This window comes from Python bivittatus, unplaced genomic scaffold, assembly GCF_059951505.1.
Source record: "Python bivittatus isolate LINGU-HERP-01145 unplaced genomic scaffold, Pbiv_v1 ctg000330_np1212, whole genome shotgun sequence".
Lineage (NCBI taxonomy): Eukaryota > Metazoa > Chordata > Lepidosauria > Squamata > Pythonidae > Python > Python bivittatus.
The window spans coordinates 13296676-13322932 of NW_028277058.1; the positions used below are offsets into that span (position 1 = coordinate 13296676).

Genomic DNA, 26257 nt, shown 5'->3' on the forward strand with positions numbered 1-26257 from the left:
CTCATCAAAGCATTTTTAAAGGAAATGGTTTATCACACAAGGTCTTGGATTTTGAATGGAATGGGCAGACATTGGAAGAAACGCTGTGCAAAAGAATAATGGTATTGACACATTGGAAGCTGTTTAGTCAGTGTTTTTCAACTAAGTGTTTTAACAACTTTAAGATGTGTGAACAGGGGAAATTCTGGCTGGGGAATTCTTGGAGTTTAAGTCCACACATCTTAAAGTTACTGAGATTGAGAAACACTGGTCTAAGTAATAATCAAAGATTTTAAATAGCTGGAAACCTACTAATGGCCATTGGCAATGGAACAAGTAGAATAATTTGTTCAAAGTGATGATTCTCATATACCACCTGGTCTATCACATTTCGTTCCAGCTGTAGTTTTCAGTATTAGAGCAGCCTTTTGCAAAATGAAAAGTGAACTTCAGAAATGTTTAAATAAATTGTAGAATATGGAAAAAATCTGAAACAAATGAAATCTTATTATAGTGTGTTAGAGAGTTGGAAAGAACTGGCTGTATGACCTATTGAGAGACATTTATAGCAAAAATTTGAATTTATTAATATTTGAATGTATTGCATAATCTGATTTGATCAGAGATAACCATTGTAAGTTTATGAACTCAGTAACAATAATGTTGAATGAATTGGAGTAGAACCGATTTAATCTTCTATTCTTCCTGCAATGTTTTGTATTTTCATTCTGTATCTTTCTCTATGAAAAGAACTCATTGCCTTTATTAAACTCTCAGTATCTGCATTTATATTTGTAATGTTAGAAATACAGAATTGAAACTTCTCTTGTGAGGAATATAAAATAATGCATTAATGGAGAAGCTGAATTGCTGCTTCCAAGAACCAATAAAGTGGAAAAGCATTCATTATAGCTGCAATAAAAACTTACGAGTCCCATTTTATTAAAACTTACTACCCCAAGTTTTTGATGGAGCTGGATTACTTAGGGGAGATGGTAGTGATGTTCTCTGTATAATAAAATAGTTTATATCTGATGTGAGGTCAATAGAATCAAAACTGGTGATTTTTATACAATTCCTTGTGGATTTTTATATGAAGTTTAAACTTACAGCTACTCAACTAGCATCCTAGTGAGACTAGTCTTTTGGCAAGGTGGGGATCAGAGTTTCCATAGAAAGATCTTAAATGTTTTGTAGAAACTTACTAAGGATTTCTTATTGACAAGCTGCCATAATCTTTCCAAATTGCAGTATAAATAATCTGTGTTTTCTAGTTAAGTTTAAATGGAGCAATTGAAGACCTAAGAAAGCTGGCCAGTTTGTCAGAATCTTTCTCAGCTCACTGATATTCTGAACGAAATAGTTTATTTATTTATGTATTTTTTAAGTGTTAGGCTATTTATATTAAAGGGAGCAATTAAAAACAATTAATTTTAAACCATTTAAAAGTTATTACTGTAACAAAATTAAATAAAACTTCTCTAAAATGTTGCATATTTTAAATTTCAAAACTGGAAAATATTTGGTGGTGCAGGAATTAATAATAAAATGGAACAAAAGGCACCAGAGCTACAATTTGCTGACTGAATAGGTATTCCGTAAACTGGCGCTGAAAACTGATCCTCTAAAGACAATGATGATTAGAACTCATAACCCCAGTTATTAGAAAGTTTAATTTCCCTTGTGGCAAGATCACTGCTTTCCTCTTAAGTGACCAATCTGTAAATGTATGAGGGCAGTGGTGTATGTAGCTTTAGCTTATAGGTTCAGCTGGTGTGTGAATACCAATACCAGTAACAAAAACAATAGTGTGAACTGTAGTATTCAAACGATAAAGGATATGAAAGAAATATATATTTAAATTAAAAGTGTCATTTTATATATCACACAAAGGTATGGTGATGAAAACCATTACAGTTTAACAATTTAATATATCGATATTTTTCACAGCTTTGATTGTTTTTGGCTTTTATGTAATTTAAATATATGTTTTAGCTTCTGTGTTTTATATACATATGTATATAAATGTTTATATATATATATATATATATATATATATATATATACACACACACACACATATTAATGTTTGTTACACTGTCTTAGACTGTAAATTAATAAGCAATAATAAAGCTGAACACCAACCATAACTAAGAGAAAAGACATTCCACAATCATGGTGCTCTTATTGGGGATGGTATCTTGACAAACAAATACTTAATTCAAAATACATTAATAAAGTCATTGATATTCCTGACCTTTAGATAGTTAATATGATTTTGTTCATATAAAATGGTTTGCTTTGAATATTAGAGAAAATATTTTACTGAATTATCTTATGTTGCAGATATTATTATTCAAATTTCCCCTAAATTTGCTCTCTAGATGTCTTTTCACACAACTTCTGATTCTGTGGGAGTGGGGCTCTCACGATTTTGGTTCAGAGAACAAAATAATAGAAGGAGTCTCAGGCTGTGAGACGGAGCTCTCTGGCAGTAACTGTGATTGTAATTACAATTCTTCCTAACTGCTAATGAGCTCTGGTTCTCTCGGGGAAGAGCTCATTTACCTGGCAGATAAGAATTTGTGTCAGAGACTGGTCAAGTGTCTGGAAACTTGACATCAGTGTGACAGACTGACCCATATCTAAGAGGTGAAATGATGATGAGCTTTATTTTTCCAGAGTTCTCAATTTTCTCCATACTTTGATGATGCCTTTTGCCTACCTACATGGATTTTTGGTCCCTTATTTTCTTTGCCTCACAACCTGAATATTACTGGTGCCTTACTAAAGATTGTCACTATGGCTGATTTCTGCACAATTGTTACAAGTGCTATAATTGCTAGTCCAGTCCTCTACATCCTCACTTTTGAGTTTGTGCAAATGACACAGTGTCATGATCTGAAATAACAGATTTTATAAGGGAATGATCTATATCACACTTCCATTGTATAATTTTTCAGAGGTTTTATATTTGCTTTGCCACACATTTCTTTGTTTTGTTTTTATTTTTATGCTTGACAAGTGAAAACTGTCAAGAAGAAACAGTGCCAATATCAAATCAAGCCTTGAAATCTGATGTCTAATCAAATCAAACCTGACATCAATCAAATCAGCTGCAAGAGTAGCACATTTTGCTTCAGCAAAGGAAAAAAGTTTGAATACGTTGCCTTGCATGTGAAGGAACGTCTTGGTCTTGTTGTGAAACTAAAAGGTTGTATTTAAATGGTATATCTGCTGCTCAACTGTGTTTTGGAGCTTTGGGGTGTTGTAGCCTTTTACCATCTTTCTATGATCAGCTTGTCCTCTGGATGCTGGGGCTCTGGAGGTGTGGGTGGGGGCTAGGCAGGGTAGGGGGGATTGCAGTGGAGTGGCAGACTGCTGTGGTCCCCCCTCCCTTGCATAGGCCTTTCTGGTTCCCTCTGGTAACCTCGAGAAGAAGAAGAAAACACCACTACTCCCATTTAATGGTGAAGTGCCTGGGAGTTGGACTGTGAGCATCCCATTGGGAACTGAATGTTATTCCTCTTCTTTGCCTTTTTCTGGGTGAGAGCCAGAGGTGGGCTTGAGGGGAGGGGGAGTGAATGGTTGGAGCCTCTGCCATCTGGTGGGAACAGCAGAATAGCGGATCCTGGATGTTGAGTGGAGTGTGTGTGTGTGAGTGGGTTTGAATGTGTTGATCCTCTTTCTGGGTGAGAGTTGGAGGAGGAATTTGATGAAGGCTGAATGGGTAGGGTGCCCACTGCCTGCTGGTGGAAGCAGCAGGGGAGGGATCCTTGTGTATGTTTGTGTGTGAGGCTGTGGTAATGAAGTGGGGGAGGTGGTTGCTGGGTTCTGATGGTTCTGAGAGATAGTAAGCTAAAGAGCCTCAGAATGCCCAGCTTCCCTCCCAGGTATGGCTGCAGATGCTCTTGGGAATTGAGGGGCTTGGATATAGGGATGGGGCTGCTGTTTGGGGGATGGGGGCAGGCCAAAATATTATGGTGGTGACGGGCATGGGGAGATATAGTGGGAGATGGGGAGCAGGCTATTCCCAGGGACTGCAGGACCATTGTTTGTTACCAGTCTTGCATTCTAGCTCCTCAGTCTCAGCCCCAGTACCCTCAGAGGCTGTGGTCTCTGGCCACAACCTTCAGAGGCTGTGGTCTCTGGCCTCTGACCATTTAATCACTGATGAGAGGGCTGACCTGACATGTATCACTGAGACCTGGCTGAATTTTGAGGGGGGTGTAGCCCTTGCAGAGTTATGCCCAGACATGTTTTGAGTATGGCATCAGTGGAGAGTCCGGGGCACGGGTGGAGGTATGACAGTTGTCATCTGGGAATCTCTTACAGCCTTCAGGGGTGCTGCACCACAGGTCACTGGATGTGAGACCCTGTTCATTAAGTTGGGCTCTAGGGATCAGTTGGGACTGCTGCTGTTGGACCAGCCTCCCTGCTGCACAGCAGCTTCCCTGCCTCAGCTCCTTGACACCATTTCTGGGTTGGCAGTGGAGTTCCCGAGACTTATGGTCTTGGGGGACTTCAATCAGACTTCTCTAGGAGTGGGGTCATAGGTGGCACGGGAGTTCATGGCCACCATGACAGCCATGAGCGTATCCCAAATCATCCAGAGCCTGACACAGAATAGTGATCATCCACCAGCTCTGATGTTCTTGTTGGAGCAGTGGCTATGTAATCTGAAATTGGGGAAACTTTTGGTGATCCCCTTGTCACGGCTAGATCACGCCCTGATTACAATGGTATTCCCTAGCGCCACTATCCGCTGCAGGAAGGCTGGACCCGTTAGATTGGTCCACCCCTGGTGACTAATGGACCCGGATGGGTTCCAAAGGGAGCTGGGGATTGTTCCTGCTGGTCTGCTGCACAGTCCATCTGAAGCCTTGGTCGCCACTTGGAATAAAGGGGCAGCTGAGGCTTTGGATCAGATCATGCCCATGTGACTTCTCTCCTTTCAGGGATCCCAGGACTCTTCATGGTTTATGGAAGAGCTAAGGGAGAGAAAGTGAGAGAAGAGATGTCTGGAGTGTTGGTGGCGCTTGACGAGGAACAAACTCAACTGAATGTGAGTTAGAGCTGTTATTTATGCCTACTTAGTGGCAATAAGGGCAGCAAAGCGTCATTACTCCTGCGCTCTTACTGTGTCTGCAGATAGCCGTCCCACAGCCCTGTTTCAGGTCACACAAGCCCTCCTGAGGAAGGATGGCTTGGAGAACCTTCTTCAGGGATATGCGGAGGAATTTTCCCAGCATCTGTCGGATAAAATCACTCGGATTCGTTCTCATTTGGATGTTGGCTTTACTGCAGGTCCGGTGGAGATGCCTAGGGAGGAGTCTTTCCCTATTATCTGGGAACGGTTTGAACCTTGTGGACCTGAGGAAGTGGGCAGGGTCCTTGGTACTGTAAGCTCAGCCACCTGCTCTTTAGATCCATCCCCTTCTGGCTTGTGAAAGTGGTCCGGGTGGTGTCGTGTGAGTGGGTTCTAGCAATGGTTAATGCATCTTTGAGTGAGGGGGTTGTTCCCTCACCTCTTAAGGAGGACTTGGTTCACCCTCTCCTCAAGAGGCCATTGCTAGACCCCATTATACTGGACAATTTTTATCCAGTATCTAATCTACCCTTTTTGGGGAAGGTGATTGAGAAGGTGGTTGTGCAACAGCTTCAGAGGACCTTGGATGAAGCGGACTATCTGGATCCTTTTCACTTGGGGTCAGGCCTGGGTATGGGATGGAAGCAGCATTGGTTGCACTTTTGAATGATCTCTGGGAAGGGCGGGATGGGGGTTATGCATCCATCCTTGCCCTCTTCGACCTGTCTGCGGCTTTTGATATCATCAACCATGGTATCCTGCTGGATTGACTCAGAGGATTGGGGGTGGGCAGCACTGTGTTGTGCTGGTTCACTTCTTTCCTCCAGGGCCAGTTCCAGTCAGTGGTGGTTGGGGAGGAGAAATCCCGCCCTCGGCCCCTGTTATGTGGGGTGCTGCAGGGTTTGGTGCTCTCCCCCCTTCTGTTTAACATCTACATGAGGCTGCTGGGCAAGCTCACCATGGGGTGAGGTATCATCAGTAAGCTGATGATGCCCAGTTATACATCTCTGCTCCATTAGGTGATGCTGTGAATGTCTTATCCCAGTGCTTGGAGGCTGTGAGGGTCTGGATGGGGCACAACAGGCTTCAACTGAACTCTGGCAAGACTGAGTAGCTTTGGGTTTTGGGGCCTTCTGGTGCTAGGGTTATGCCATCTTTGGTACTGAATGGGGTTGCACTGCCCCAGACAGACCCTGTGTGCAATCTGGGGGTCATCCTGGACTCACGACGCCTGCTCGAAGAGTAGGTGGCAGTCATGGTTAGGAGGGCCTTTGCACAGCTTCGTGTTGTGTGCCAGTTGCGCCCATTCCTAGATCAGAGGGACCTAATGCACTGTCAGTCATGCCCTAGTCATCTCCTGTTTGGATTTCTGTAATATGCCCTACATGGGGCTGCCCTTGAAGAGTATCTGGAAGCTTCAACTGGTGCAAAATGCAGTGGCACCTAGGGCGGTACATGTTACATCTCTGCTCCGTGAGCTGCACTGGTTGCCAGTTTGCTTCCAGGTCCAATTCAAGGTGCTGGTTTTGACCTTTAAAGCCCTTCATGGCATTTGAGGTTACCTGAGGGACCACCTCTCCCTGATTACATCTGCCAGTCCCATCAGGTCTGGCAGAGAAGGCATGTTGCAGGTCCTGTCTGCCAGAGCATTACATTTGGTGGGTCCCAGGAGGCGGGCCTTCTCTGCTGTGGTGCCTGCCTTGTGGAATCTTCTCCCCCCAGAAGTGAGATTAGCTCCATCCCTCTTAACATTCTGCAAGTCCCTCAAGACCTTGCTATGTGATCAGGCCTGGGGCTCCCAGGGGACTGGGGAGATTTTGCGATAGCTCCCTTCTTAATTTCATCCCCTCTTGTTTTGTGTGCTTTTATAGCTTTTTATTTATAATTGTTTTTATGTATTTATTCTTTTTTAATGGTTGTATGCTGCCCAGAGTCACTTTGTGTGAGATGGGTGGCTATATAAATATGATAAATTAAAATAAATAAATAAATAAATAAATAAATAAATAAATAAATAAATAAAATATCTTCCGTTTTGTTGAGGTTATATTATTTTATGTGATAATTTACTGCTCTTCTGAAAAAATACCCAAGGTCCAGTCCAGTGTCTTTGCTTAATGTTCAGAAAAAGGTGTATGAAAAGGGATTCAGACCACATGTTTTCCAGGTATTATTTTAAAATTAAGTGCTAAAATATGTGTGTGTTGCTGTGATACTAAGCTCATATTTTTATTGAAAGAAATCACACCACTGACTGTACTCCTGTACAGGTTTGTAAAGGTTTAAACAAAACAGGCCAAGTAATTGTCAGGTAAAGAAGATTATCTTTTTCTGTTGGCTTCTGATGAACATGTTTCTTTTGCTTTGTTTTGTTTGCTATTGTTTAGGAAATAGTGTCCTATTCTTTCTACATTAGAAGTAAATACCACTTTCAGGACTGAATCACCTTCAAAATGCACCCCAGTTTAATTGTTGCCTTTTATGTAGGTTTCTCTTAATGTATGCCATTATCACAATTGCTTGGAATTTAAAAATAATTAGACAACCAGAGTGTTTGAACCTAATGACCAGTTAATATGAATTAGGAAATATTGCTTAAGGAAAAAGGGGATGCATCTTTGAGGCCAGTACTCAAGTTTTATGTTTCAGTTAAGTCTATTTTCCTTAGCCCCTTTTAGTAGTAAATATTTCTTATAAAAAGGTCCCTCTGTGTGGTGACAGCTAGTATTTACCATGGCAGGAGAACTAAAGGGTTCTTAGAGAGCAGTGAACTCCAGCCATAATTCAATTATGTAAGGAAATTATTTGCTAATTGAGTATTAGTTAGGATTGCTCTTTTTTATGAGCAATCCCAGGATCCTGCATAAGGAAATATTTGGTAGCATCATACCCAAAGTTCTCTAAGAGAATAGTTCCAAATTAATTCTCAGTGTTCTCATTTTTGATGCTGTGTGTATGAAAACAGATCACCTGGCCTGATCCCTTGTTTAATATAGGAGTTAGTTGATCCAGACAAGGAGCTGTTCAGTTATCTTTGTCAGCTGCCATTACTGTTTTCATGTTCTTTCACAAACCTATGACTGAAAAGTATGACTTACTTTCTTGCAATATATGACAAGCTTTATGATCAACTTAATGTTTTGGTTACACACCATAGCCTTCTATACTGAAAGTTGCTAATTAGGTAGAATGGAGCAAAAATGGAGTGTTTTGAGCCAGCTTGGAGGCAAAGCCATGCTGTCACTCGATTGTAGTTTAGCAAGGCAGGAAACAGCTAGTTGAAAGGGCTACACAAATCCTTTGAAAGTAGTGGTTCACATGTGAAAGAGCACATGCAACATGTCTCTTGCAACCTCATCTTTTTTTAGACCTGTGTCTGTTCTGATTTGTTTCTTCATGCAAACGCTTACTCAACCATTTTGCTTTGCTGGGAGATTGCACCTAGAAACAAACTGTAAACTAGTGTAGTTCCTGCAATATTGATGTTACACGACATGTCTCAGTTAACATGTGAGGTGTTGCGCTTTGCAGTAATTGCATATTCCTGGTTGTCTACAGGGGCAGTCCCATGTAGAGTTTATTACAGTTGTCTAGCTACAGTAGAACAGACTTCATCTCTGGATATGCATAGATCCTATATCCTTTATATAGCAGCTAAATAAAATTAATCATAAACAATAACAGTTTTTATATACCAGTAGAGAATATATGTAGTTCAGGGTTGAACTGTGGAGTCCTTGGTTCTCTGTGAGCTCAGAGAAAACAACCAAGCTCAGAGAGCACAAGGACTCCACAGTTTTATATTCATTTTAAACCATGCACATTTTACTATGGGTTATGCCCATTGCTTTTAAAAAAATGTCAATTATATTTACCATAATTTTGTATTATAAAATGTAGTGTGAAATTACATATTGCAAAAAACATAATAGGTTATATCAAGTAGTGCATAAAGCAATTATTAGTATCCTTTTATTCCTATAACTGGATTAATTAACACAATTTAAATAGGGTTGAAATGCACTAAACTCATAAAACCTTTAGCTTGGAGTATAATATTATCCTTTAAAAAGTGTCCAAAATAAAATTATCCGATAGTATTGTCCAAAGTACAATACTATCGGATAATGTTCTGCATTGAACTAGACAAGCTTCTTGATTTACTTTCCAGAAATCTTAAGAACTGGAAGTAAATTTAAATGAATAAATCGGGAGAACCAATTAAATCAATAGATGGATTGTGGGTGCTGGAAAAAAATGTGAATCAATAAATAAAAATGATCTAAAATGAATAGCTGAGGGTAATAAACAATAGCAGTTGAAATAATATAATCATGGAATAGAGCAGCTAGTACAAATGGTAATCAAATGACTAGATTACTTAGCCTCATATTTGGGTTATTTGGAATTGCTTTTACACATGTACAGCATGAATAGCATTCACAATCTCAAGAACACAAGTGTGTTGGGTGTCTTGTGCCAAGACAGCTAAGATCTGATAGGAAGTTTAAGAAGAATGTGAAAAAGTGTAAGCATGGATTTAAAACTGAACCTCTGTGCAAGCTTAGTTGAGAGAGTACAAAATACATACAGTGGGGCAAAAAAGTATTTAGTTAGCCACCAATTGTGCAAGTTCTCCCACTTAAAAAGATGAGAGAGGCCTGTAATTTTCATCATAGGTATACCTCAACTATGAGAGAGAAAATGGGGAAAAAAATCCAGAAAATCACATTGTCTGATTTTTAAAGAATTTATTTGCAAATCATGGTGGAAAATAAGTATTTGGTCAATATCAGAAGTTCATCTCAATACTTTGTTATATATCCTTTGTTGGCAATGACAGAGGTCAAACGTTTTCTGTAAGTCTTCACAAGGTTTTCACACACTGTTGCTGGTATTTTGGCCCATTCCTCCATGCAGATCTCCTCTAGAGCAGTGATGTTTTGGGGCTGTCGCTGGGCAACACGGACTTTCAACTCCCTCTAAAGGTTTTCCATGGGGTTGAGATCTGGAGACTGGCTAGGCCACCCCAGGACCTTGAAATGCTTCTTACGAAGCCACTCCTTCGTTGCCCGGGCAGTGTGTTTGGGATCATTGTCATGCTGAAAGACCCAGCCACGTTTCATCTTCAGTGCCCTTGCTGATGGAAGGAGGTGTTCACTCAAAATCTCACGATACATGGCCCCATTCATTCTTTCCTTTACACAGATCAGTCGTCCTGGTCCCTTTGCAGAAAAACAGCTCCAAAGCATGATGTTTCCACCCCCATGCTTCACAGTAGGTATGGTGTTCTTTGGATGCAACTCAGCATTCTCTCTCCTCCAAACACGACGAGTTGAGTTTAGACCAAAACGTTCTATTTTGGTTTCATCTGACCATATGACATTCTCCCAATCCTCTGCTGGATCATCCAAATGCTCTCTAGCAAACTTCAGACGGGCCCAGACATGTACTGGCTTAAGCAGGGGGACACGTCTGGCACTGCAAGATTTGAGTCCCTGGCGGCGTAGTGTGTTACTGATGGTAGCCTTTGTTACTTTGGTCCCAGCTCTCTGCAGGTCATTCACTAGGTCCCCCCGTGTGGTTCTGGGATTTTTGCTCACCGTTCTTGTGATCATTTTGACCCCACGGGGTGAGATCTTGCATGGAGCCCCAGATCGAGGGAGATTATCAGTCATCTTGTATGTCTTCCATTTTCTAATTCTTGCTCGCACAGTTGATTTCTTCACACCAAGCTGCTTGCCTATTGCAGATTCAGTCTTCCCAGCCTGGTGCAGGTCTACAATTTTGTTTCTGGTGTCCTTCAACAGCTCTTTGGTCTTGGCCATAGTGGACCTTGGAGTGTGACTGTTTGAGGTTGTGGACAGGTGTCTTTTATACTGATAACAAGGTCAAACAGGTGCCATTACTACAGGGAACGAGTGGAGGACAGAGGAGCCTCTTAAAGAAGTAGTTACAGGTCTGTGAGAGCCAGACATCTTGCTTGTTTGTAGGTGACCAAATACTTATTTTCCACCATGATTTGCAAATAAATTCTTTAAAAATCAGACAATGTGATTTTCTGGATTTTTCCCCCCCATTTTGTCTCTCATAGTTGAGGTATACCTATGATGAAAATTACAGGCCTCTCTCATCTTTTTAAGTGGGAGAACTTGCACAATTGGTGGCTGACTAAATACTTTTTTGCCTCACTGTAGCAATATAATCCTGCACTTACTGGCCATATTTGCATGGCATTGATAAAGCAGAATTTTCTAAAAGTAGGCCTTACCGTGAATGAGCTTCAGGCTAGTCTATATGGCCAGTGGTCTTTTGCTCTGTCCTTCTTTATAAAGCGACCTCTGTGTAAGCTATAAACATTAGTTTAGCATGGTGTGCAATTCAAGATTCATGGTTCCAAATAACCCTGGTTTATTAAATAAAAAACACTGATTTGCAATATTAAAGTTTATCAATAAACTAGAAATTTTGAATTGGACAATAAGCTGAAATAAAGTATTTTCGAAGGCTTTCACGGCCGGCATACGATGGCTGGTGTGGGTCTTCTGGGCTGTGTGGCCATGTTCTGGAAGTTTTGTTTCCTAACGTTTCGACAGCACCTGTGACCGGCATCTTCAGAGTGCAGGAGCACAGGCAGGAGCTCTCTGCTGATGCCAGTCACAGGTGCTGGCGAAACGTTAGGAAACAGAACTTCCAGAACACGGTCACACAGCCCAGAAGACCCACACCAGCCAAGCTGAAATAACTTTTCCTTATTTGATTCTTAGACATCAATAGACGATGCAGTTTGGTTAAGTTAAATCAGAAATCCCAGCTAATTATACCATGCAAACCAAGTAATTGGTTTTAATCTGACAGATTTTTTGTATGTTATATCAAAGTGCTTAGCCATTTCTAATTCTGTGAATAAAGGAGTTTAAATTAATCAGAATTAATTAACGAGGTCAGGATGACTTTTCTGATAAGTCTTGCAGTTCATGGTGCTTGCGCCAAGTTGATACCCTCATTTTACTGAATCTGAAACAGCATATACTTGCCTTGAGCTAGCTTATTCATGACCATGGCATAACTTGTGATTCCCTCATAAATCCTTTTTGAAGTTTTGACTTTAAAAAGTTGTTTAAATTTGCAGAGCTTCTGAAAATATGATTAAGGGGCCATCTTAAACTTTGTCTTGCTACCCCTCCTTAGGCCATCTATGACAACAAGTTTATGTAATGTCTTCAAGAAGTACTTGATTATTTTTCACACCAGTTCTTGCAGTGCTTCATATCCCTGCTTTTCTATTAATCGACATTATCCCTTTTGCTCGAAGGCACAGAATGTAAGAAGTTTAGTGACTCATACTTGTCTATCACTTCTTCCAGTAAAATAACTTTCCAATTTTCCACATTCCCTGCCCCCCACCCCCAAGTCAGAAGTAGAAGCAGAAATAAAAAACTAAGTTATCTACTGCAATATGCTGGTTTGCTCAAAATATGAATGAACATTATAGTACCTTTGCTGATAGAAACTTTAGTTTTGGACTGCTATATAAGGGTCAAACTAGATCATCCTTCTCCAATTTATATATTCTTATTAGGCAGGGATTAGGTAAGATTAGGCGGGGGAGTCAGACAAAATTTACTATGGTAATAGTCTGCTATGGTAGGGCTCTTTCTCCTACCTCTCCAGCTGTAATAGCTAGAGATCAATGAAATTGGTGTTTCCAATCCATTATCTAATGATTACTTTAGCTTAATGGAACCCCATTGAAATCACAAGCTCAGGAGCAAAGCTGTACACATACGCATAGCACTTTCTTCATAATTTCCCCCTGGTAGACGAAAGCTGTTCTGTAGAGTTAAAAGCACCTGACCAGATGCAGAGAATTACTGTTTTACCCAGTAATTAAAGATACTGCCAAGGTATCTTCTTAAGATTGTCTACCCTGACTCCAGATATGTCATTACAAATAGCAATGTTTTTAAGACAGCAATTATGATTTGTATATCATATTTATATAAATACAGAGCTAACTGTGACAGAAACCTGGAAAGAAACCATCAGAGATTTTTAAAGCCTCAGCTGTTCTAGAGGGTCTTTGTTCTTCTGGGGCCCAGTGGTATAACCAAAAGATTTCTAATCAACTACATAACATAGTACTGAGGCCCATTTAGTAGGTGAAATTCTGAATGATTTTCATATATACCATCAAGTTAATAATAAAGGCTAAGCAGAAGCAAATTAGAATTCCTATTCTACTCTCTAATTCAAGTCATTTTTCAACTGTTTGAGGTTGCCTTCAAGAAGGACAGGAAATGGGAGAGCATAAGAATAGTTAATTTACAGACAAGAGTTTGAAAAGATACATATTTATGAAAATTTTATTGGTTCTCTACAAACATTTCTCAAATGCATTTTTTTAAAAAAATGTACCATGCTCCATTGTTATACGTAGTATGTAAGCAGTTTGAAAAAAAATGGATATAATAGGCTAGTGGTATGATGAAATGACTTCCAAAAGACACATTTATTTATTGTTTTACTCTACAGGTTGTTTGCATTAGCAGTTATCGTACCTTTTACTTTCTGGCATTCTGCCTAAAGATGCCATAACTCTTTAGTGTCTGTCATTCCTAGAAGTTGGCACATTGCTACAAGAAGAGCAGATGGCTTGGCAGATAGTACTTCATTGTACGTTGCAGCTGTATACTTATACATTATTGAAGAAAAAGACAGTTAAGAGATGAAAAGTAGATAACACATTTTGTTTATCACAGGAGTGCAAAATCAGCAGTAGGTACAAGATAGAGGTCATGGACATATTAAGTAGTATATCAGCAATAATAACGATCAGATTGTTTCTGGACAACTGCTTCTGTGCATAGGTTCACTGACATAGTTAAACAATAGAAACAACAAAAGCATTGAAATGCTAAGTAAGCCAATGTATATTTTTTTAAAAAACTAAAACCTCTGCCTTATCCAGATGTAAGATATTAGTATTCTCCAAAAGGTTGGATAAAGATAGGACAGTGTTTATATTTGATTATGTTAATCAAAATGTCTTATTAGAGAAGCAGATAAACAATATTTCTTCTATGAAGTTCTAGAGCCTTCTAAGAAGAAGATAATGCATTCAAGATTCTGATTAAAACAAACAATCTCAAGTTATTTAGAGATAAGTGGTATTAGCTTTTGGCCAAATACTTAATTTATCATGAAAACAATGCGAAATCTTATTTCAGAATGTAAGATTAAAGTGATAATACAAAGTTGTTGTTTGTTCTGACACTAACGATTGGCCAGTTTTTGTAATTTCACTTTGCAGCAAGATATTATATCAAAGCTTGACAATAAATGAAAATCATTTACTGTGGCAGATATATACCTATTGTTACCTCAAAGCTAATAAATTACAGCAATTAATTTCTGTGCAAACAGTTGGAAAGAAAGCAGCCTTTAATTGTATAGCTAATTAATCCAGAACATTTCAGGGTAGCAAAAAAACCATTGAGGGAAGATATATTATTTAATTTTGCCATTACATTATTAGAATATTATAGACAAACCCCTGGATACTGAAGGACTGACAAGCTTTGGTTCATGTGTGGAAGTATGTGCAGAGGTCATTATTTCCTTTCATGAATGAAATAGTTCTGCATGGACACCCATGCTAGGATTTGACTTGTTTAACTTGAATCAGGGAGCCTGTTGAAGCAAAATGCACTGTTGTTTTTTGAGTGTAAATAGAAATCAGGATCCATAATGCAGTGTTATTATATAATATATATTATATTTTCAACTTCTGTTTGTTATCTTTGTTACTTGGTTCTATACTGAGGAAGTAAATCATTAAATTTCTGTGTTAAATACTTGAGAAAACATAACTAAAATGCATGGTCAATTACAGTTCAGGTGGTTTAATAGCAGTAATTGTACTACGGATCTCCTTGATTCATTTTTCTACAATTCTTTACTACTTACATATCTGTTTAGATAATATCCAGCTTTTAAAAAAAAACTGTATCTGTGTGTGTGTGTGTGTGTGTGTATATGTATGTATGTGTGTATGTATATATATACATATATATACATACACACTGTATTTTTCCGACTATAAGACGCCCCCATGTACAAGACGCCCCCCATTTTTCCAACCCAAAATTAAGAAATCAATATTTTAAAGATAAAGCAGAGCACATTTTTATTTAGTAATTAGGTAACATTTACCTGATACACTCAGTGGGAGGAGGTCCAAACTGTCTCTCTGCAGCTCTGTTTCCATGCTGTTTTGCAAAACTGATTACATTCAGTTTAAATTTTGCACAGTAAGACATTCTCTTATTTATATTTTTATTTTCTGACATCTTTATGTGCTCTCCACCTCCAATGGGATGCATTCCAATTGGTTTGTTCAGCATCAGCTGACATCAGTTACATAAGGCTCCTGATTGGAGGAAGCCTGTTCGCAGAGACAAAGTATGGGCAGTTTCACTCGTGGTTGGAGGCTTGTGATTGGAGGAAGCCCGTTCGCAGAGACAAAGTATGGGCAGTTTCACTCGTGGTTGGAGGCTTGTGATTGGAGGAAGCCCGTTTGCGGAGACAAAGTATTGGCAGTTTCACTCGTGGTTGGAGGCTTGTGATTGGAGGAAGCCCGTTCGCAGAGACAAAGTATGGGCAGTTTCACTCGTGGTTGGAGGCTTGTGATTGGAGGAAGCCCATTTGCGGAGACAAAGTATGGGCAGTTTCACTCGTGGTTGGAGGCTTGTGATTGGAGGAAGCCCGTTCGCAGAGACAAAGTATGGGCAGTTTCACTCGTGGTTGGAGGCTTGTGATTGGAGGAAGCCCGTTCGCAGAGGCAAGGTTTGGGCAGTTTCACTCGTGGTTAGAGGCTAGCAATAGGAGGAAGCCCGTTTGCAGAGACAAGGTATGGGCAGTTTTGCCACCGTGCGGTTCTCTTTTCGGCTGACTTCCTTGAATAAGACACCCTTCAATTTTGAGCATAAGGATTTTAGAAAAAAGTATCATCTTATAGTCGGAAAAATACGGTATATATATGTGTGTGTGTGTGTGTGTATGTATATGTATGTATGTATGTATATGTGTGTGTGTGTGTGTGTGTGTGTGTATATATATATATATATATATGAGATATTAAAATAAACTAAAACAAAAAAAGTAAAAGTAAAATGATCCATGTAATATTAATGTACAATTTAGCTCCATCCTTTAAATGTATTATTATATTTAGACAATAAAAACATCCTGCTTCTTTGCTTGCAGAAATCATTACTTAATTAATGATAACTCAGCCATATTCTGTGCGGGAGGGGATTACATGGAATGTCTTTGAAGTCACGTGAATTGAACTAAAGCCAGACCAAGGAACGTGGGAGTGATGTAACATCTCTTTAATTCACTCTTTTTTGATCTTCTGGTTTAACATGTATTCCTAAGGTTGACTTTATTGTTTCAGAAGCTATTCATAAAGAGTAAGAAAAATTATATGCATGGTCAATTACAGTTCAGGTGGTTTAATAGCAGTATTATACTACGGATCTCCTTGATTCATTTTTCTCCAATTCTTTACTACTTACATATCAGTTTAGATAATATCCAGCTTTTTAAAAAAAAAAAAAAAAGTAAAAAAAAATATAATAGCAATTAAAATAAAAAAAAAAGTAAAAGTAAAATGTTCCATGTAATATTAATGTACAATTAGCTCCATCCTTTTCTGAAGTGATCAGAAAATCTGAACATGTAGTTCAGATTTTCTGATCATTTCATTTTTCCAGTAAAGAAGGAAAACTTCCTATATAATGTATTATATAAGTCTTTTTGCAAGAGTAACCTCTGTACAGTCTCCTACTTACGAACTTTCGCATTCCAAACTTTCTCCAATACGAGCAAGATGGACCCGGAAGTCAGGAGAAGGTAGGAAAGGGTTAGTTTCCAGCATGCCACAAACTAACCCTTTCCTGCTTTCTCCCACCTTCTGGGAGCTTGGAATTTGCGTTGGAGTTGGAATTCCTGGAAAGGGTTAGTTTACTGGGTGAGCCAGGAGAGGTGGCAATGGCTCCCTGGGTGAAGGGATGAGCTGGTGGAGCGTGGCACACTCTGTCACTGGGTGAGGCAGGAGAGGCAGTGGTGGCTCCCACACAGCCGCCCCCTTCACCCAGGGAGCCACTGCTGCCTCTACTGCCTCGCCTGGCAATGGAGTGTGCTGCACCCCACTGGCTTGTCCCGCTGCACTCTCCACAGTCTACATGCTATCGCTCCTTGCATTGGCAGCAGAAGACAGGGCTCTTCTGCCCACACTGCTGCCCTGCCTCTCCTTCCTTCCTTCCTTCCTTCCTTCCTTCCTTCCTTCCTTCCTTCCTTCCTTCCTTCCTTCCTTCCTTCCTTCCTTCCTTCCTTCCTTCCTTCCTTCCTTCCTTTCTTTCTTTCTTTCTTTCTTTCTTTCTTTCTTTCTCTTTTTACAGTACTTTTTACTTGGTTGGTTTACAAACAAAACAGACTTACGAACAGCCTCTTGGAACCTAACCTGTTCGTAAGTTGGAGACTGTATACTGCTGGATTTCACTGCAAGAAGAAACAAAAGTACAAATACCACTGTATCAAAATATACTGTATTTCTTTTTATCGAAAATGTATTCTAGCAAAAGTAAAATATTAGTATTATTTTATAAGCCAAGAACTTCAAAATGAGGGAAAAGATGTAATAAATCAGGCAACTGCTTTCTTGGCCAGTTTCCATAAAAATAATTTTATGAGAGTCCTATCAAATCAGTTGCAACCAGTGTAGATCTTTTAGTACAGGCATCATGAGATCTGTATCTTGTACCAGTTAGCAGCCTAGCTGTTGCATTTAGCACTTAGTTGTAACTTCTGAATACTTCTCAAGAATAGCCTCATGTAGACAGTGTTTCAATGGCCAAGACAGTATGTTTTGAAGACATATATATAGCCATATGTATGCAAATAAGTTTCTTGTCTCAACTACCCCTTGTAAATTCAATGCTCTGTTCTTTTAGGAAGAGTGCAAACCTGTTAAATGCTAACGTTCAGTTTCCTATTAACCAACAGTCCCTTCTGCCTTAGATTCACTTTCAGACTGATCTCTATTAGAAGATTATTGAAATTTTCTAATGGTCAAGGTTCTAATTGCTTCTTTGGAGTTAGAGCAGTTCCATTTAACACATATCCACATCCAAATTCATATACAGCACTTTGAAATCAGCCAGGCATCATTTTTACTGGTTCTGACTTGAGAATGCTGAAAACAGGCAGGAAACAGAAGAAGCCATTTAGTGTTTCTACCATCCAATTATAAAAGAGTACAAAAATTGTCATTCAGTCTTTGTCTTGCATTCTGAGCTACTGTAGCTCCTGGAATAATAAAAATGTCTTGCTCTACTCCATACATTAAAGGGAGAACATTACTATCTCTCCATTTACTGGAAATGCTGTGTACATCTGATCATATGGCAAAAAATATGAGCTGTTGGTGTGAGGAGAAAGCTGTCTGGCCATCAAGCTGTCATCCTGCATATAAATCTCCATTGAAAGATGAAATCGTGCCTGATTTTGGTTTTATAGCTACAGAACTAAAGCTGCAACCATGGATACAGTATAGGTTGCAATATAGAGCTTCTATGTATATTTGTGGGTGGAATGGCATGCTTGAGCTCAGAAGCTAGATGATGGTACCAGATCTTGGCTGCAAAAATCCAGATGATCTCTGGTAAGCACAAATAAATGCAGAAAACGAGCTCAGATCTGGTTGCCCTATTTAATGCACATTGATTATACAGGTAGTCCTTGGATTACGATGGCAATTGGCACCAGAGTTTCCATCACTAAGCGATGCAGTTGTAAAGCACGATGTCATGTGACCGCATCGCTCAGCAACAGCAATCCTCCAGTCCCAATTGCCATCATATCCCTAGGACTACACAGATAGTTAAGGGGAAGAGGTGGGAGTCCCAGGCAAGCAGGCTGATGGGTGAATGCTATGGGCAGGCAGGGGGGTGCAGTGGGCAGGCACTACAGAGTGTGGGCAGGTGAAAAAGCAATGGGAGCGGGAGCAACTTCTGACTTCCTGCTGCCTTCCCCTTTGACTTTGCTTGTAGAAAGCTGGTGGGGAATGTTGGAGATCACAATCATGTGACCACTGCTCTCTATGATGTTGTAATCACAAGCTGGACACCAAGTGCCGTGATCATAGTCATGTGACCGTGGTGCTGCAATGGCTAAAACTCCAAGGATCAGTCATCAGTCCCCCTCATTCAGAACTGTCATAATGTTGAATGGTCACTGAACAAGTGGTTGTAACCCGAGGACTACCTGTATTCCTACCTGCATAGGTAGTCCTCACTTAACAACCACAATTGGGACTGGAATTTAGGTCACTAAGTGATGCTGTCATTAAGTGAATTATCATGTGACTGCTTCACCTAGCGACTGCAATCCTGGCAGTCTCAGTTGCCTTTGTTAAATGAATGCCTCAGTTGTTAGGCAAGGCAATTTCCTGATGCCTTCCCACAATCAAGCCAGTAGGGAAGCAGGCAGGAAGTTGCAAGCCCCAGGTACTGCCAGGTGGGGGAGGGGGTACGTGGGGGTGCGTGGGAAGGTTGGTGGGGTTGCGGTGCAAGAGGGCCTCAGAACTGCTTGGATTTTCAGCCCCAGAGTTGAGAGGCTTCTGAGACAAGAGGGAGTCCTCTTGGCAGGCAGCAGTAGCTTGCAATTGCCATTTTCAGTCTTCCATGCTGGATTCCCCAGAAAGTGAATGGGGAAGCTGGTAAGGAAGGTCACAAGCTGCTGCCGCCAGCCGAGAGGACTCCCTTTCCACTCTGGGGGCTGGTTGAAAAATCCTACTTGGATTTCAGCACAGAGCTTTTTCAGCCAGCTCCAGGGACGAGAGGGAGTGCTGCAAAGAAGGGAAAAAAAGACTGATTTTGGCTCTTTTTCCCTACTTTGCAGCACAAAGCCCTCTTTGGAGCTCCTGGGAGTGGGTGGGACTGCTTTGCGCTGTGAAGAATGGGGAAAAAGGCTGCTTTCAGCTCTTTTTCCCTTCTTCACAGTGCAAAGACAGCCTCATAGGGCCCAGCAGCTAGACCGGGCGTGCCTCGTCAGCAGCAGGAACAAGATGGCTGTGAAGGTCACCTGGGGTGACAGAGTGCAGGGTGGCAGGGGGCCAAAAGAGAAGAGATGGAAGGGGAGATAGGCAGGTGGGGGCAGTTGACAAGCCGCTGAGATCATAAGTGCAGGCAGGCTGCCAAGCCCCCAAATTTTGATCATGTGACTGCAGGAGCGCAGCAACAGTCAAAATTTTAGACACAGGTCATTAATCCATTTTTTTCAGTGCCATTGTAATTTCGAATGGTCGCTGAATGAATGGTCAGTAAGTGAGGACTACCTGTATATACAGGGAATATCAATATGGGTAGTTTTTTTACAGGTTGTGAAACTGATTAGAAATTGACTAGAAAGATTAATATTGATTTCAGGGATAAGGCTGTCTGGAATGTCCTAGAGAGCTGTCTTGAGTTCAGGCAGCAGGAAGCATGGAAAGGCAGGAATCCTTTGAATGGGAAAGCCACCTGCCCCTAAGGACTGTTAAATGGAATTCCAGCACTGCAAATTGAAGAAGCTTTGTGATTGGAGCTGCACCATGGCTGAGCTGTAGAAAAAGCAGTTTAGCTGTCCAAGAAGAACAGTATTGTAGGAAAACAGCAGTGCAGGGCAAGTACTAGATTGTACAAATGCTGCATGTGGAGGTGTTCTTAGATTAAAAGGGCCAGTAAAACTGGGTGTCACCAGTTCGTTTATATCTGAATTGAGTCAGTAATCATTTACAGTTTCATGTGCCTAAAGTAAAGTAATTGCTAAAAATGCTTAACTTGCAATGTCTAAAATAATGACTCTATTAAGACCCCCCCCCTCAAAATCATAAAATAAATTACCAATATTTAGAGGTATTCAGTACTCTTAATCAACCTGGATGTTAAGCAAAATGTGCATGGAATGAAGGAATAAAAAAGTTGTTCTGATATTAAAATGTGCTGAAGTCTCTTTTGTCACAATGTTAAGATAAATGTAGGGAAAGACAGGACACTTTATTGGACTGGAATTTTACTTTGTAATGAACTCTTAATGTACTTTTTCTGAGTAATCTATATTTTATGGACATCTTTCTATCTGTTTAAAATATTTTTGTTCATGTTCTTTATTATCTAATAATTAAATGCATGCAACCAAAGCAATTCTTGGGGGAGAATCTCTGTGACTCTAAGGTAAAGTTCATATGTATTAATAACATCTGTGGAGAGTCTCGTTAATGATCACAGCATGGTAGATATAAATTAAAACACTTGTGAACATACATGTTGGCCTGTTTTTCCCTCCCCCTTGGTATTTTGAATATGATTGTTCAAAAATAAAACCAATTTAAGTCACAGGAAATCCCACAAAAAATGAAATTGAAGATGATAAGGCAAAGACTCATTCTTTGCAACATGTATTCATGAGCATGTTAAGAATTTGGGTCCTATTTCTGTCTATGATGTAGAATAGGTTTAAAATTTGATACTTCAATAAAATGTTCATATTGCTCCATAGAAATATATTCTTAAATCTTATTTATGATATCATAATATGTAAATTTTGTTTTTATGGGAAGTAGAGTTCAAGGGACTCAAATATTGAAGGTTCTTCCTTGTTATTTTATTCCTAGTGGTGATTAAGAATAAGATGCCCTTTGGCAGCGTCTCCATTCAAGAAGCAGATTTTCAATATGCTATGCATCATGCAATTAAGGTATTGACTTGATTACACAGACCATATATTTTGATATAAATTACTTTTATAATTGTTTTTACAACCCAATATGACCTTAAGCAGGTATGAAGAACTATGGGATCTTAATAGTAACATTTCAACAGAATATTAAAAAGTGTAGTGAAGTCTAATAAGCAGGCGAAGAAAATGTGGTAACCCTTGCAACTGAATGTATCCAGAAATACCTCTTTATGAGAAAAATGCCAACAACAGTGTGAATAGGGCCCTCAAACCTGGCTTTTTGACAATGGACTGCATTGGTTTTGCCCTGTTGCTTCTTATATGAAGATTAAGTTATTTTTATTTGTTTTCAAGACACCATGAATGTAAACAGCAGAAAACTCTGAAAATCTCTTAAGTTTTTATTGAAAATTATGTATTATAAAACATTGTTTGTAAGGAGTTCCTATACTCCTTAAAAAAGAAAAGAAAAAGACTAAATTTAGCTGCCCATATTTCCTAATTTGTGTTTGAAAAATGACCTAAAAAACTAGAGAATATATCAGTATATTGGTCATGGAGAGAAACCAAAAGGAAAATTATCTTGTTAGCAGATTAGTCTTCCCTAATACATTATCCTCCAGATATGTTAGATTACAATTTGAGAAACTCCAGTCAGCATGATCAGAGTCCATGTCGTTGGAAATAATGAGAGATGTGGGGGTATCAGGTTGAGGAAAATGTATATTATTTAGTGGGATTCTTTGTGGAAATCATTTGTACCTCTCTTTGACTGCTAAATAAATTAAATGTCCCCTGTTTCATTTGCAACATTTTTTTCAGTTATAAGTAGTGGAAATGTTGAATTCTGAGGAACTGAACCATAACCAAATTACCTTGGGACGTAATTGGATCTTTGCATTATAAATCAAGGTGTTGGATATGCTGTACTTGCTGTTCAAAGCTGGTTCTTAGGGCTGGTTCCGCTTTCATTTGTTCAGAAAGGATGAAAGTAGATTTATATTTATCCATTTCCCATTTATAATGATCTTATTAAATATTTACAGTAAGTGAACAGATATTTTGTGAATATCTAATAAAGTTTAACCTTAGATTAATAACTCAGGCAAATCATTTATTCATTGGATATATATTGCCTCTGTCCAGAGATAGTGATTTATTGTTTACAACGTATATAGTCAGCACTGATAGCTCTTTAGCAGAAAGCATTTTAATGTATAATGTATCCATTTAATTCATTGTATTGTCTTTTTAATCATAGTAAAAATTGTATTTTTTATTGATTTTAAAATAACAAACCATGAATTCAGTACAAGCTATTAAGGTTTGACTTTTTTAAAGTATTTGCATTTATGAAAATATAGTGCAAGCAACATTGAATAAAGGTTGCTTTAAGGTTTGCGTTTTACACACACACGCACACACACACACTTCTGTCCGTCAGCTCATGGATGCCACCTTAACATATTTTTTAAGTGAGGGAACTTCCATGTGTCAGTAGGGGTGCAGTGCTGTTGCTTGGACCCAAGTTCCTCTTACAGGAGGGACTCCTTTCAAATGGACATTGTATGGAGGCTCTGCAGAATACATTGTATTTTCATGCAGTGCTTCTTGATTCAGAGTCAACTATGTTTGTCTATCAAATTGTGGAAATAATGCCCAAGACACGCTAAGAACAATTCATTTACAGGTCTTACTTGGTTTCTGTCTACAGTCTATTTAGCACCATGTATCAGCCATAGCTTTATTGTAATATAAATTCTGATTGTATTGCATGAAAAGTTGTGTAAAACAACTTTTGTTTGTTTGTGCATGAAAAGCATGTAAAACAAGAAAAGTTCCAATATTTCCCTGGAATGTTTGTAGCACTCTTATTCTCAAGGGGGGTTTCCTTTCTTCATAATCAAGTATTTGTAGTAGACTTCAGCATTTCCTGAGCAACAGCTGGCAGGCTTTGTTTCTTTAGTGTCCATCCACATGCATTTACATGGATGTACACAAATACAAACTCTAAAGGATGCTAATCATTTAATAATCAACTTCTTCCCTCAGGACGACACTACAGAACATCATATGTTGAAACATCTAGACACTGGAACAGTTTTTTCCCTCGTGCCATTGCATGACAAACTGATTGGCATTGCATGATAAGATATGATTGCCAAGATGTGACTGATAATGCTCTGTTACATATGAATATATGTTCAACAATAGCTTCTCTGAATATATGTTAGTCAACAGCCGTAGTATTATTCTTCCTCCAATTCTCTTCTTCTGATTGCATAGTTTTAGTGTATAATGTTATTGTTTTTTATTACTCCTTATTTTCTGATGCTATGCAAACACCGAGAGTTTTTTCTGCACCAAAGACAAATTCCTTGTATGTTTCACACTTGGCCAATAGAGTGTGTTCTTCCCTCCCTCCCTCCCTCCCTCCCTCCCTCTCTCTCTCTCTCTCTTTCATATCATCTTTTAACAAAGATTACTTTTACATTTTCCCACATAGGGACTATAGTGTTTAGGATATTATTGGAAGTTACATGAAAATAATGACCCCTTTCAGTCCATTATTCCCATTCCTTCCATTTGGATTATCCGGACCCCTTTCAGTCTGGATTCAGGCTGGGTTATGGGACTGAGGTGGTATTGGTCACGCTTTTGATGACCTCTGGTGGGAGTGGGATGGGGGTAGTGCATCCATCCTTGCTCTCTTGACCTTTCAGTGGTCTTTAAAGCCCTTCATGGCCAGGTTACCTGACGGACCATCTTCTACTCATCCAATCTAGTCTGACAGGATGGGCGTGCTCTGGGTCCCGTCAGCCAAGGAATGTCTGCTGGTGGGGACTAGGAGGTGTCCCTTCTCAGTCATACTTCCTGCCCTCTGGAACATTCTCTCTCCAGAGATTAGGATGGCCCCGACCTTGTTGGCCTTTTGTAAGGCCTTGAAGACCTGGTTATATCCATGTGCCTGGGGTCCCTAGTGTGTTAAGGGCCCCATTTTCTGGTTATATTAACATCTATGGTTATGATTTTTTATCAGCTGCTATATATATTTATTTTTTGTATTGTGTTTGGTTTTGATTTTATGATTGTTTGCTGCCCAGAGACACTTGTTTGAGATGGGCGGCCACAGAAATTGAATAAAAATAAATTAAATAAATAAACAAACAAACAAACAAACATAAGCTTGTATATATGCATCCTTGACCAGGACCATTCAACTGGTGTAATAGTAGAAACAAATGCACTTGGATTCAGATACATCTGAAATTTTTGATCCAGATGAGCATTTCCATTACAGTAGAGCAATGGAAAAGAAGACGATTTTTCCTGATTCTCCTGAAGTCTTACTCCAGCTTTCTCAGCTTCCAAAGATCTGTTCCAGAGGTTTGGTTGAATTCTATTAGTATATAGTAAGTAGCTATGGAAGAGAGAAAACAGAAGTACAAAAAAAAAGTTGTACTTCATCCATCTCACACAGGAGTGTCTTGAACTAGTTTTTGTCAAGAAAGTCCTTGTGGGAGAAACTTCTGGATGAGTCCATTGAGAACTTCATCCCAAGAAAGATGACAGGGTTTTGTTTGTTTGTTTGTTTTTTAAGATAATAAACTGCTACTTTCTATCACAGTTTGCCACTACCTTTTCCCTTTGGTCCTTTGAGAGTCTTAAACTATTCTCAGACATGTGATAAATGGCTGTTTTAATTGGCAGACTATGTACTTTTTACTTTATCAAATTTCAGTCTGAGTTTTAAATTCAATTTTTCAACTTTAAGCATAGGTGTAGACTTCTGTTCATCATAAGATTTCATACCCATTCACAGTAATCCGTCTTTAACAACCACCCATGAAATGAGTTGTTACATCTAGGATCTTTTTAAGATCAACCATATTGAATTCATATTAAGTTGGCAGAGCAATCAAGAAAAAAAAAAGGAAAGAAATACATTCCTTTTATTCCAGCAATATTAGACAAGTTTGTGCTTACGCATGTTGTTGTCATAGTAGTGTTTTTCACCATGTATTTTACTGAGGCTGGTAATGTCCATTTCAAAACTGAAAGGCTGATGAGCAAAAAAAATTTTTTTGAGTGACATCTTATTATTAGTTTTTGCATGTTTTCTTCCAAGGCCAGTAATTTTTCTATGTTCCTGTATGGCAAATTGTATTTGGAATAGAAACTCTCTGAAAAGAGCTTGAAAACCCACCATTATCTGTCCATTCTGCTGCATGGTTTGTAGCTGGAGGCTGCTTAGTCATCTGAAAGCAAACACATTTTACATTTAAAAGCACTTTAGCTCTTGCTTCGATAAAGTTTCTGTTGCGATTGGCAAAGTCAGAACAACCTCAAGGCTGTACTAATAAATGTGCATTCCTTTCTCTGTTTTAATGGTATATGTCAACA

At 39.2% G+C, this 26257-nt stretch overlaps 1 protein-coding gene and 1 long non-coding RNA gene across 4 annotated transcripts in view; both read left to right on the plus strand.

Annotated features, from left to right (window-relative positions):
• The window catches only part of IMMP2L (inner mitochondrial membrane peptidase subunit 2), a 443311-nt gene that overhangs the window by 116546 nt on the left and 300508 nt on the right, over window positions 1-26257 (plus strand). The window lies entirely within an intron of this gene.
• Window positions 4950-26257, plus strand: part of LOC148215898 (uncharacterized) — an 82717-nt gene continuing 61409 nt past the window's right edge. Inside the window, exons 1-2 of the long non-coding RNA XR_015796381.1 lie at window positions 4950-5044; window positions 21789-21871. This is a non-coding gene — a long non-coding RNA (uncharacterized LOC148215898). The remainder of the gene's footprint in view (window positions 5045-21788; window positions 21872-26257) is intronic.